At 39.8% G+C, this 11,841-nt stretch overlaps 1 protein-coding gene across 1 annotated transcript in view; it reads left to right on the top strand.

Annotated features, from left to right (window-relative positions):
- Positions 1 to 555: 555 nt before the first annotated feature.
- AP1G1 (adaptor related protein complex 1 subunit gamma 1) overlaps positions 556 to 11,841 on the top strand; it is a 90,500-nt gene continuing 79,214 nt past the window's right edge. The window contains exon 1 of the mRNA XM_043434937.1: positions 556 to 882. The gene's annotated coding sequence lies outside the window, so the exon portion shown is untranslated. The remainder of the gene's footprint in view (positions 883 to 11,841) is intronic.

Below are 11,841 nucleotides of genomic sequence, written 5' to 3'. Positions count from 1 at the left end.
ATGGCGTTACAGTTGGAAAGCCCATTCTGGAATGGTTTTAGCTACCACTAGAACACATCTTCTCATTTTACAATGAAGAAATTGATACCCAGAGAGTCTAAATGTCTTGTTCAATGCCAAAGGGTGGCAGGTGATGGTGTGCTTGAAATCTATTCTTCTGTGACATCCTCTCGTATTTTTATAAAATGCGTTGCAAAGATGACAAAACTTCAGAATCCAAGACTACTTGGAGCATGATCCTAAAGTTAACCTACAGAGAAAGCTAAGGTCTCAAAAGTGATAGGTAAGAATTTGGGGTTCTGCTGGATTAGGAGCAGCTCGGCCAGGCTCAGTATTCTCCGCCTCTACCTGCCTCGCCTCTCCATTTCCTCCGCTACCTTGCTAGCCCCACCCTTTTCAGGTGGCCCCGCCACTTCCTGGTAGCCCAGCTCCCACCCCACCGCAGGCGGAACCTATGTTCGTGGGCTCTGGGGTCCACCGGATCTTTCTCGCTCAGACTCTTCGCAGCGGTGACTCGGCAGCAGCGTCTCGCGTCATCAGTGACAGCCCCGAACCTTGCTACGCTTTGCGTCGCTCTTCCAGGAGCAGTCACCTCCTCCTTGGCAAATAGTCCTCGGTGGGGTCCGAGTTCTTGGATAATAGGAGAGGGGAAGCACAAGAAGTTGCAGTCTGGGGACGCGGGACCGAGAAGCAAAGAGAGATAGGGACCTGAGTTTCTGTGATAGTGTGCAAAGTTAGTTAAAAACTCCTTCCCACCTAAGATCCCTCCGCCTGCAGTAGCGGTGGTGAGGCCGAGGGAGCCGCCATTTTGGATGTTCGGTTCCTGCTGCCACTGCTGCCGCCGCCCCCGGAGCTGCTGGTTTCATTCGAGGTTTCGGGCCGGTGAGTGTCAGTCGCGGCGCTAAGAGAATACTTCTTGTTTTACTCTGCGCCTGCCGGGAGCGCTCGGCCGGAAGCTCCCTGTCTATCCCAGGGGTCCGGTCCCAGATCGTGGAGGGTGAGAAGAGAGGACAGAGACTGGGCCAGGAGGGGCCGGGAGCACAGGGGTTGTTCCGACTTCTTGAGGGCCAACCCCGAGGCCTCAGACCCGGAGGCTCCGCACGCGGCTGCGTCTGTGTTATGGCGTTGCCTGGCCGGTGCGGACCTCCTTGGACCCATTGACTTTCTCAGGCTGCACTCCTCCTTTGAGGACTCATTCAGAGAGCCTGGGGTTAGCGGGGCGGGTCCCACCTCCGCGTGTCTTCTGCGTGCCACGTATCAGCAGTGTTCTTGTATCTTGCATCCTAGTCAGGTCTTTCGTGAAACTCTCTTCTGTATTTCCAAATGCTCAGTTAGTTAATCGTTGTCTGCACCCGCATTGCCGTTCTCTTTGAACTGGACGTCGGCCTCGCCTCTCTCTAACCTTTCGACCAACTTCTTTCCCAATTTTCTGGGGTTGCCCCCCTCTTTTTTTCTTAAACTCACCTGCGAATACATTGGTTACCCTTCTCTCAAAGTCCTGATCCTGCAGGCATCAGTTATTAATAATTCTCCCGAATTTCTTGGCGGCTTGACAGAGTCGGGACGGTTGGTTGTGTTTCTCAGTTAGGGTTTGGTGTAGGAGACTCGTCGAACCACTCGCTCAAGAGTGTGCTTCAACAGTACATGCTTATAAAGCTGAGTAAAGGGCTTTTGGGGGAAGGTGGTAGGGAGAGGCTGTCAAATGTTTTCTCATTTGTGTTTTCTCATCCCTTCCTGGGCTGAACACGTAGCTTTTGGGTACTTTTGGACACTTAACATATTTTCTTGATGCTGTGTATCCCTGCCCAGGGCAATCTGCCTGTGAAAAAGAATCTTAAGTCTGACATTGGTAGAAGGGAAAGTAACCTTTTTTTTTTTTAAAGATACTGTGGGGATTAGTTAACGGAAGAGAGGAGTGAAGATTTCTTAGTGATTTTAACTTTCAAGTGGTTTGTACAGTAGTGTTCTTCGTTGACTAACTCCGAAAAAATACTTGGATTGACTTCGTGTATGGTATTTTTCTGGGACTAGTTGGATTTTAAATATTCACTTTTACTTTTCCCCATAATGCTTATCATACTTTATACGCTTTAACTTTTGCTTTAAAAATATAGACTCTCCAGGCACCCGTAATTTCACCACTTTCATTCTATTCTTGTTATGTTTGCAGTATAGTATACTTGAATAAAAAACATTTCACTGTAATTCACTGATTATTTCTTATAATTCAAGTTAGATGAGTGTGACTGAGTCACCTCTGTTTCACCTCAGCCTGGGTTTTCACATCTGCAAAAGGGATATGTAAATTATTTGAGACGGTACCCTAGTGACTGCTGAAACTTAAATTTATAACTTGAACTTGACCAAATCTTTCAATACTTCTAATCCATGTATAAGTGCATTATTATCAGGTTATTATCAGGTAGATAAATTCCTGTACTAGTCATATGATGTCTCAGTAGAAGAGTGAGTGTTTCACTGTAAATAGTCAGTGTTCTTGGTATTTGTTTTCAGGAGACTTTTCAAAAATGTGTTATTTACTGTTTGTATATTTACTCTAAAGCCATGGAGTCTCCTTTTGGTTTAAAGGGTTGTCTAACAAGATACATGGAATCCTCTCTCATATACTGGGGCTTCCCTGGTGCTCAGATGGTCAAGAATCTGCCCTGGATGCGGGAGACCTGGGTTCGATCCCTGGGTTGGGAAGATTCCCTGGAGGAGGAAATGGCAACCCACTCCAGTATTCTTGCCTTGGAGAATCCCCATGGGCAGAGGAGCCTGGTGGGTTGCAGAGTCGGACACTACTGAGCAACTAAGCAGGCAGCACTCATCTACTGAGTATCCCCTTGTAGTTGCTACTGAAATGTTCTTTCTGAGTTACACTATCAAATACTCCCAATATTAAGTATTAGGAGAGCTATCAGATGGGTGTTAACTTAGTTCATTTCATGGTATTAAGTACTGGTATTTAAATGTCATTCATTCTTAGGCAGTTTGCGTTCAGTTGGAGAAAGCATCCTTTTGCCTTGCAAATGATAAGTGTTGTTTATTTTAGTGCACCTTTGATTGATTACACTTGAATGTCTACTTGGTCTAAGGGATTGTTGGAGTTCCATGCTTGAAATAAACATTGTTTAGGAAACCTTAATTTCTTTTGGAGCAGTTGCTTGTTCTTTGATCTGTTTCACTGACAGCAGTTCTAAATTTGAAGATGAATTTTAGAGTGAAACTATAAAGTACAAAAATTGTCAGCAATACTTTGGTGATATTTCATCATACTATTTATTTTTTAAAGTAGTCTTGAGATTAGTCGTGTGCAAAGACAAAAACAAGTTTTTATGTGATTTGTAATAATTCTATGCAAATTAAAAAAGTTGAACAAATATTTTCCAAAAGATTATTTTTAATTAAGAAAATGGAATTGGGAAAACACATACCAAAACAGATTATCAAAATGCTTAATCTCCTTATTTGCATTTGATGAGGATTTAAAAATTTTGTATATACAGCAGGAAGTAATTGATATCAAAACTTTAGAACTAATTTGGTTTAGCTTCAGAAACTCTAAAACTATTACCTTTCTTCCACCTGCAGCAACTTGTTTTATCTGTGTTAGGTGCTTGTCTTTCAGTCTTCCTTTATGAATTGTTTTCAGTTCTTGATTTTTACTTTCATCCTTTTGTTACCTGTTCAGTTTCTTTCATGCAGGATGATATTACAGTAGCTATGTGTTTGTTGCTCAGTAGTTTCTGACTCTTTGCGACCCCATGGACTAGCCCGCCAGGCGCCTCTGTCCGTGGAATTCTCCAGGCAAGAATACTGGAGTGGGTAGCCATTCCCTTCTCCAAGGGATCTTCCCGACCCAGAGACCAAACCCAAGTCTCCTGCATTGCAGGCGAGTGGTAAAGAATCCGCTTGAGCCACCAGGGAAACCCATTAAAGTAGTAAGCAGTTTTAAAATTAAGAGAACATACAGATTAATGTAAGCGCTTACATTTGTTGGCTTACAGGTTTTGAAAATCATTTTTGGCAAAAAGTATTAGGATTCTTTCATTTGCCTTTTTGTATAGAAAATTTTATTTCAGTAAAGGCATCATTTCTACATTTAAAGTACATACAAGGTTTTTCTTCACTGAAGGAGTCATCGAAAATACTTAATTTGCTATGAATTCTGGTCACTAGAACAATCTCTTGTCAGAGTTTGAAGGGTCCAAAAGTGGAAGGAAAAAAAAAAACCCACACTTGCCAAACTTGTTGAGTCAGTATTAACTAACACTTTTGTACAAAAAGGGCAAGGGTTAGGATAATATGATTAAAATGAGAAATGCTTTTTTTTAAACTAGGTACTTTGAAGTTTTGCCTTTTTTGGTGGGGTTTTGTTTTCCACTACTCAAACTATTGGAGAAGAAAATTAATGAGTTATAAATGCTGCCAGTGAAAAACAGGCAGGCTTAGAAAGAAAAAAGATTTTTTTTAAAAGATGAAGAAAACATATGTGACCTTGTACTTTATTAATAATTAAAGACATCTTAAAGGCAAGTAGTTTTCACCCCCCTTTCTTTGTTACAGTGCAGCAGTCACAGTGTAACCTGAAAATCTGTTGCTTTGCTCACTCCAGTTTGCATGTTTAGCTGATTGTTTTGGGCTGAGCATCCTAGGCTGTGCAGCTTGTCTGGCTTTGAGATTAATGTTGTAGATTCTTGGAAAGAGCAAATATGAGAAAGACATGTACTTATTAATCTTTGGAGATGTAAAACATTTGTAATCTCCTCCTTGTCAGCCTTGGGGTTAAAATTAAGATTGTCATAGCATAGATGGTGTACACTATTTGATCATAAGATTTAACTTTCGTAAATGATCACACAGTTGTACAACTCAAAAGAAGTTCCACTACTGTTTTTACATCTCAGTTTAGTTTCTGCTTGCTAAACCTCACCCTTGGGAAATTGTTCAGTTTCAAGCTGAAGAGAAGGAAGGGAAGTTAATTTTTTTAATTCCTTTTTAAAGTCTGCACAAGAGATTCCCTTCCCACTTTTTGAGATTTTTGAAAACATGATACTTTTAAAATGTGAAAATACTGGTTTGAGATGGATGGGGAAACTAATTGAAGAAATAGGTACACTGTGTAGAGTTAATTGAATCTTTGTATTTATTGTTAGGGGTTTTGGGGTCTGAGTATTGAAGGAAAACTATTGTAAGAAGACAGAGCCTTGGGATTTCCCTAGTGGACCAGTGGTTAAAACGCTTTGATTGCACTGCAGGAGGCTTGGGTTCGATCCCTTGTTGGGGAACCAAGATCCTGGATGCGTCATGGTGTGGCCAAAAAAGAAAGCAAACAAGAAACAAATAGAAGAAGAAGGAAGAGCCTCTTTTTCTGATAGTCGCTCAGTTGTGTCCGACTCTTTCCCACACCATGGACTGAAGGCTGTCAGGCTCCTCTGTCCATGGAATTTTCCAGGCAAGAATACTGGAGTGAGCTGCCATTTCCTACTCCCGGGAATCTTCCTGACCCAGGGATTGAACTTTTGTCTGTTTTGTCTTCTCTGTTGGCAGGCGAGTTCTTTACCAGTGAGCCACCTGGGACTCCTTTCTGTTAGTACTCAATCAATGTATGTGACTTTTAAAATTGTGTATTTCTATCAGTGAAGGCACGGGCACTGTATTTTCTTTAGAAGCTTTACATGGTGAAAGTTTAATAAATGGTGTTCATTACTTAAGAAAGTAGAATGAGGAAGTTGCTTGTAATTTGACTTCACTAGCGTTTGGTTGTGTTATTTACGCACACTGAACTTTTGTTGTTCCTTGAACCCTTAAGTGTTCTTTCATTCGTTGTACCTCTTCTGCTTATACCTGGAATGCTTTTCTTTCTCCCTTGCAACTAGTGAATCTGTTGTTTCTTCCTCTCTATCCCAGGCAAAGGATTGTAGTATTTTTTTTTTTTTTTTAATATTTGTGGAATTGTTTACTTGTCCTGATCTTCAAAGGACAAGAACTATCTAATTTATGGCATCCCTAGTATATAGCACCTGGTGTGCATGCAGAGTCCCTTCAGCCGTGTCTGACTCTGTGTGACCCCATGGACTGTAGCCCGCCAGGCTCCTCTGTCCTTGGGATTCTCCAGGCAAGAACACTGGAGTGGGTTGTCATGCCCTTCTTTCAGGGGATCTTCCTAACGGGTCAGGCTCAAGTCTCTTGTGTCTCCTATATAGCAGGCAGATTCTTTATCTACTGAACCACATGGGACACTCATGGAAGTTTACTGCAGGTCATTTACTTGTGACTGATAGAATTGATGTTACTGAAATTTATTTTCAGATTTAGAACATATACAAAACCTTATTTGTGTGTCTTTGGAAATATTATTTAGATATTTAATTCCAAAATGGATATTTTCATTTTCTACTTGTAATTTACTCAGACCCTTTGTTATGCCAAAGTTTCAAGTGACAGCAAAGAAATTTGCTCTGCCTGCCATCTTTTTTCTTTCTTTTGAATACCTGTTATGTAATTCATTATGCTCAGGGAACTAATAATAAGGTGAGAACTTCAGTCTTTTTCCTCAAAATGGGAATATGTTGATAGTTTAGTGATATGTTATCGACTTTCCCACTGTTTTTGAAAAATCTACTGTAACAGTGCTGAGGCATTTTTAAAAAGTTCTTAATCTGTTTACAAAATAATAGACGTCCACTGTAATAAGTGAAAAAAAAAAACTAAAGACATACTTCTGAAAAAACACCTGTTCATTTCCCCAGCTGCTTTGCTATTACTCCCCCACCATTTAGCCAGGCTTTGAGTCTGCTTCAGCGTTTCTCTATGCTTGGTGAAGTGCTGTGTATACAACATTAATGGACATACACGGGGTGCTTCGTTTTTACAAAGGGTAGATCGTACTTTTTACGTTACTCTGTAACTGAAACTTTGCTTAACACATCATGGTCAGTAAGTATAATTCTACCTTGTTTTTAGAGGGGTGGAGTGGGAGTGTGGAAGGGAGGAGATATGTGTGTACTTATAGCTGATTTATGCTGTTGTACAGCAGAAACCAACACGGCATTGTAATTATCTTCCAATTAAAAAATTAGAAAAAGAAAACCCTATTATGTCTCACAGTGTGAATGTACTCTACATAATTTATTCAGTCATTTTCTTGTATACATTTAGGCTGTTTCTAGGTCTTTGTACTACAAAGTAGTGCACTAGACATCCTTTTACATGTCCCTTTATTTGCTGATGCTCTTATTTCTGCAGAGTAAAATCTCTTGGGTGGGATTTCTGAGTTAAAGGAATTATATTTTAAATGTTACTGTTGCCAGATTACTCTTTTAGTAGGTTGTCATAATTTCCATCTCCACTAGCAGTGGGTTCTCCATAACGTCACATCTTTAGATGACATTACTTAATTTAATTTTTGCTTGTCTGCTAGTTGCTAAATGGTTTCTCAGTTGTGTCTTAATTTTAATTTCCTTGATTATTGCTGGAGCTAGCCTCTTTTAGTATGTTTTGTGGTCTTTTGAATTTCCTTTACTGTGAATTGCCTGTTCGTGCCCTTGCTTCATTTTTCTTTTTCTCCTATCTTGCAGGAACGTCTTATGGTATATTAATTCTTTGTTGTATAACACATGAATTTATTAATCTAGAGTTAAATTTTATCTGATATAAAGTAAGGGGTCTTATATGATTTTCTTTTGTATAGAGAGCCAACTGTGTCCAGACTAAATAAACCATCCTTTCTTCAATGAATTAAGTGCTGCCTTATCGTATGTTAAGTTCCCATATATGTTTGCTCTATTTCTGGATGTTCTGTTTTACTCTTCCTGTACCATTATTTTACTGTTTTGAATATCATAGCTTTATATAGAAAGTTATGCTCTGTTAAGAAGAGCTCCTGTCACTGTACTTTTCAGTTTTTTTTTTGACTATTCTTAAATATTTATTCTTATCTATATTGGTTGAATATAATTCTGTTGAGTTCAGAAAGCCTCAAAAAAGCCAAGTCAGTGTTTAGAATTACACTATATTCATGTATTAATTTTGGAAGGCCTGACATTTTTAAATGATGATAACTTTTCCATATTATAATGTTTCCATTTATTTAGGTCTTATTTTAGTTTCTTCAGTAAAGATTTCATAGATTTAATAGTTGTCTTCATCTAGTTCATATACCTTTCTTGCTAAATTTGTTCCTGGATATCTTATAGTTTTTGACTGTTATCAATGGGACTTCAATCCCCCACCCCCAGTTTCTAGCTCATGTCAAACATAGGTTAAAAATGAATCTTTCATCTCCTATAGACCAGTGCGTCTCCTCCCCACTCTCTTCTTGGCTATCTCAAATTAACAGAACTTGGATTCGTGAAGAATATGCTAGAGAAAATTTGTTGTCTTAGTATTAAATCACTTTCTCATAGCTTTCTGAAGTCATCTGTAGAAAAGTACCCATAGATAACTGTGACTGTCCTTTTAGGATGAATGCCACCTTTTTATTTTGAAAGTTTTCAGTTTTGCTTGATTTATCCATTCTTGTGGTTTTTGTTAATTGGAATTTTTAAAGCAAGAATTCTCAAATTATGCATGTTCATTATATGAAAGATATCAAAACAAAAGTTAAAGCACCTGTATTCACATGAGGTACATATATTTCCTTTAAGATTTATCTTCCCTTTCAATTCAGTTCAGCTCAGTCGTGTCTGACTCTTTGCGACCCCATGGACTGCAGCATGCCAGGCCTCCCTGTCCATCACCAACTCCCGGAGGTGCTCAAACTCATGTCCATTGAGTCGGTGATGCCATCCAACCGTCTCATCCTCTGTCGTCCCCTTCTCCTCCTGCCTTCAATCTTTCCCAGCACCAGGATCTTTTCCAGGGAGTCAGTTCTTTGCATCAAGTGGCCAAAGTATTGGAGTTTCAGCTTCACCATCAGTCCTTCCAATGAATATTCAGAATTGATTTCCTTTAGGATGGGCTGGTTGAATCTCCTTGCAGTCCAGGGGACTCTCAAGAGTCTTCTCCAGCATCACAATTCAAAAGCATCAGCGCTTTGGCATTCAGCTTTCTTTATAGTGCAACTCTCACATCCATACATGACCACTGGAAAAAACCATAGCCTTGACTAGACGGACCTTTGTTGGCAAAGTAATGTCTCTGCTTTTTAATATGCTGTCTAGGTTGGTCATAGCCTTTCTTCCAAGGAGCAAGTGCCTTTTAACTTCTTGGCTGCAGTCACCATCTGCAGTGATTTTGGAGCCCCCAAAAATAGTCTGTCACTGTTTCCATTGTTTCCCCATCTGTTTGCCATGAAGTGATGGGACCAGATGCCATGATCTTAGTTTTTTGAATGAGTTTTAAGCCAACGTTTTCACTCTCCTCTTTCACTTTCATCAAGAGGCTCTTTAGTTCCTCTTCACTTTCTGCCATAACGGTGGTATCATCTGCATATCTGAGGTTATTGATATTTCTCCTGGCAATCTTGATTCCAGCTTGTGCTTCATCCAGCCCAGCATTTCACATGAGAGTACATCTTACCCTTTAGGGCATACCTTTAAAACAAATTAAGATTTTATTTGTAGCATTTTGTGACCGTTTTTGATAATTGAGGCCTCTGTGGTATATCTTTGCTAATATTAGGGTTAAGAGTGAAAAATTGCTTTTTATTTTATTTGTGTCAAATTGATAATGCTCATCTGTCATTGTTTATTTGGCCTTTATTTTCCTATGAATTAAGGTGACTGAATTGTTCAGTAGGCATATTTACATTTATATATATATCTAATTTTAAAATCTCAGGTTTGCTGAGTTTTGTTGATGGATAATTAAGCATAAAAGAAGATTCCTGTAACACTGACAGTTGAAGGACAATTGAGCTTAAGATCTCATAGAGGGGTACCAGGTGATTGCTTAGACAGGGTGTGGTAATATCCTAATGTGGTCACACATTTCACAGCCTTGCTCTTGAAGATCCAGAAATTCCATTTTAATATTACCTGGGAATGATTAATCCTGATCAGACTCACTGATGTGTTAGGATAACAGTGTTGTAATTCATAAGAGGTTATGCTTTTCTGTTGAATTACCTGTATCTAGTTTGTGGGGTCCTCTGTTCCTTGTATGAAGGTGTTTGGGAGGCAAAGTACTTCCAAAGGTGATTAATAATCAGAAAGTTGCATTGTGAGCCTGAAACCAGATCCTATAAAGTTGGATGGGCGTGAGTGTTTTATCATTCTAGGCCAAGGTGAAACTTGATGAAAGAACTGTCCCTGTCTGACAATGGTGTTTTCCCTCTCCAGAGACCAAAATACTTATCCCAAGATTTAATCTCTTTTATTCAAACAGTGATGTATTAACACTGGCCACCCCTTTTTCTTCACTCTGTACAAGAGTTCCTTTTTATGAACAAATTTCTTCATACAGGAGAAATAGATGTGTGCTGCTTCCCCCTCCCTGCCCACTTTACCCCAAAGAAAGAAAACTACAGAAACACAGACATTGAGAGAACTTATCTAAGTCAGACTAATGACAGGTAGTGTCTGTAATGGAGAAGGCAATGGCACCCCACTCCAGGACTCTTGCCTGGAAAATCCCATGGACGGAGGAGCCTGGTAGGCTGCAGTCCATGGGGTCGCGAAGAGTCGGACACGACTGCATGACTTCACTTTCAGTTTTCACTTTCATGCATTGGAGAAGGAAATGGCAACCCACTCCAGTGTTCTTGCCCGGAGAATCCCAGGGATGGAGGAGCATGGTGGGCTGCCGTCTCTGGGGTCACGCAGAGTCAGACACGACTGAAGCGACTTAGCAGCAGCAGCAGCAGTGTCTGTAAGATGCGTTGTAAAGTAAAAGTCTGATTGAAGCATAATACTGTTGATTAGTTTGGTTTACGTTTCTTACTATTTTGGTCTTGGTATTTTTGCAAGTTTTAAATATACTAAAGCAATTCAAATATACATACGAGATAAAAATCTGAAATTGGGGTTTTATGTGGAGCGTAATTTGAAAGTATAGATCACAGGGAGAGTGTGAGAGAGAAAGCATGGTAACTTCTTTTGGAGGGTTTTGCCCAGTGTTACTTTGGGTTCCTTGAGCACTCTCAGCCATACTTAGAAGTCTGTGATTGGTGGTAAAGTTAACAGAAATCTTAATTTCTTTTCTTACTGTTTATCAAGAAAGATTTCAGGTATAGTGGGTGGCTAGAAAAGGAGATAATTTTCATATTGAAAAATCACTTTTAATTTGGGATTTCTTTTTAGATTTAGAGCTCAAATACCTTTAAGTTTAGAGGAAGCAGGATCAGATAGCAGTGTGAGTCCCACCCTTTATGTATTTGACTGTTGACTGTCAGCTCAGAGCTCACAGCCAGGGACTGTGAGGTCAGAAGTGGGAAGAAAGTTAGAACTAAGTATGCTAGAATAGAGGACTGGGTTAAGTTCTGATGCCTTTTCTTTGGCTGTTAGTGAGTATCCAGTGCACTTTATTTTGTATGCTCTGGAAAGGACAAGTACATTTTCTTTAAATAAGGGTCTTTTACTCTTTGAAAGTGAAAGAGGAGAGTGAAAAGTTGGCTTAAGCTCAACATTCAGAAAACTAAGATCATGGCATCTAGTCCCAACACTTCATGGCAAATAGATGGGGAACAGTGTCAGACTTTATTTTTCTGGGCTCCAAAATCACTGCAGATGGTGATTGCAGCCATGAAATTAAAAGACGCTTACTCCTTGGAAGGAAAGTTATGACCAACCTAGATAGCATATTAAAAAGCAGAGACGTTACTTTGCCAACAAAGGTCTGGCTAGTCAAGGCTGTGGTTTTTCCGGTGGTCATGTATGGATGTGAGAGTTGGACTGT

This window comes from Cervus canadensis, chromosome 18, assembly GCF_019320065.1.
Source record: "Cervus canadensis isolate Bull #8, Minnesota chromosome 18, ASM1932006v1, whole genome shotgun sequence".
Lineage (NCBI taxonomy): Eukaryota > Metazoa > Chordata > Mammalia > Artiodactyla > Cervidae > Cervus > Cervus canadensis.
Note: the sequence above shows the minus strand (reverse complement) of the source record. Positions and strands in the feature narration are given on the sequence as shown.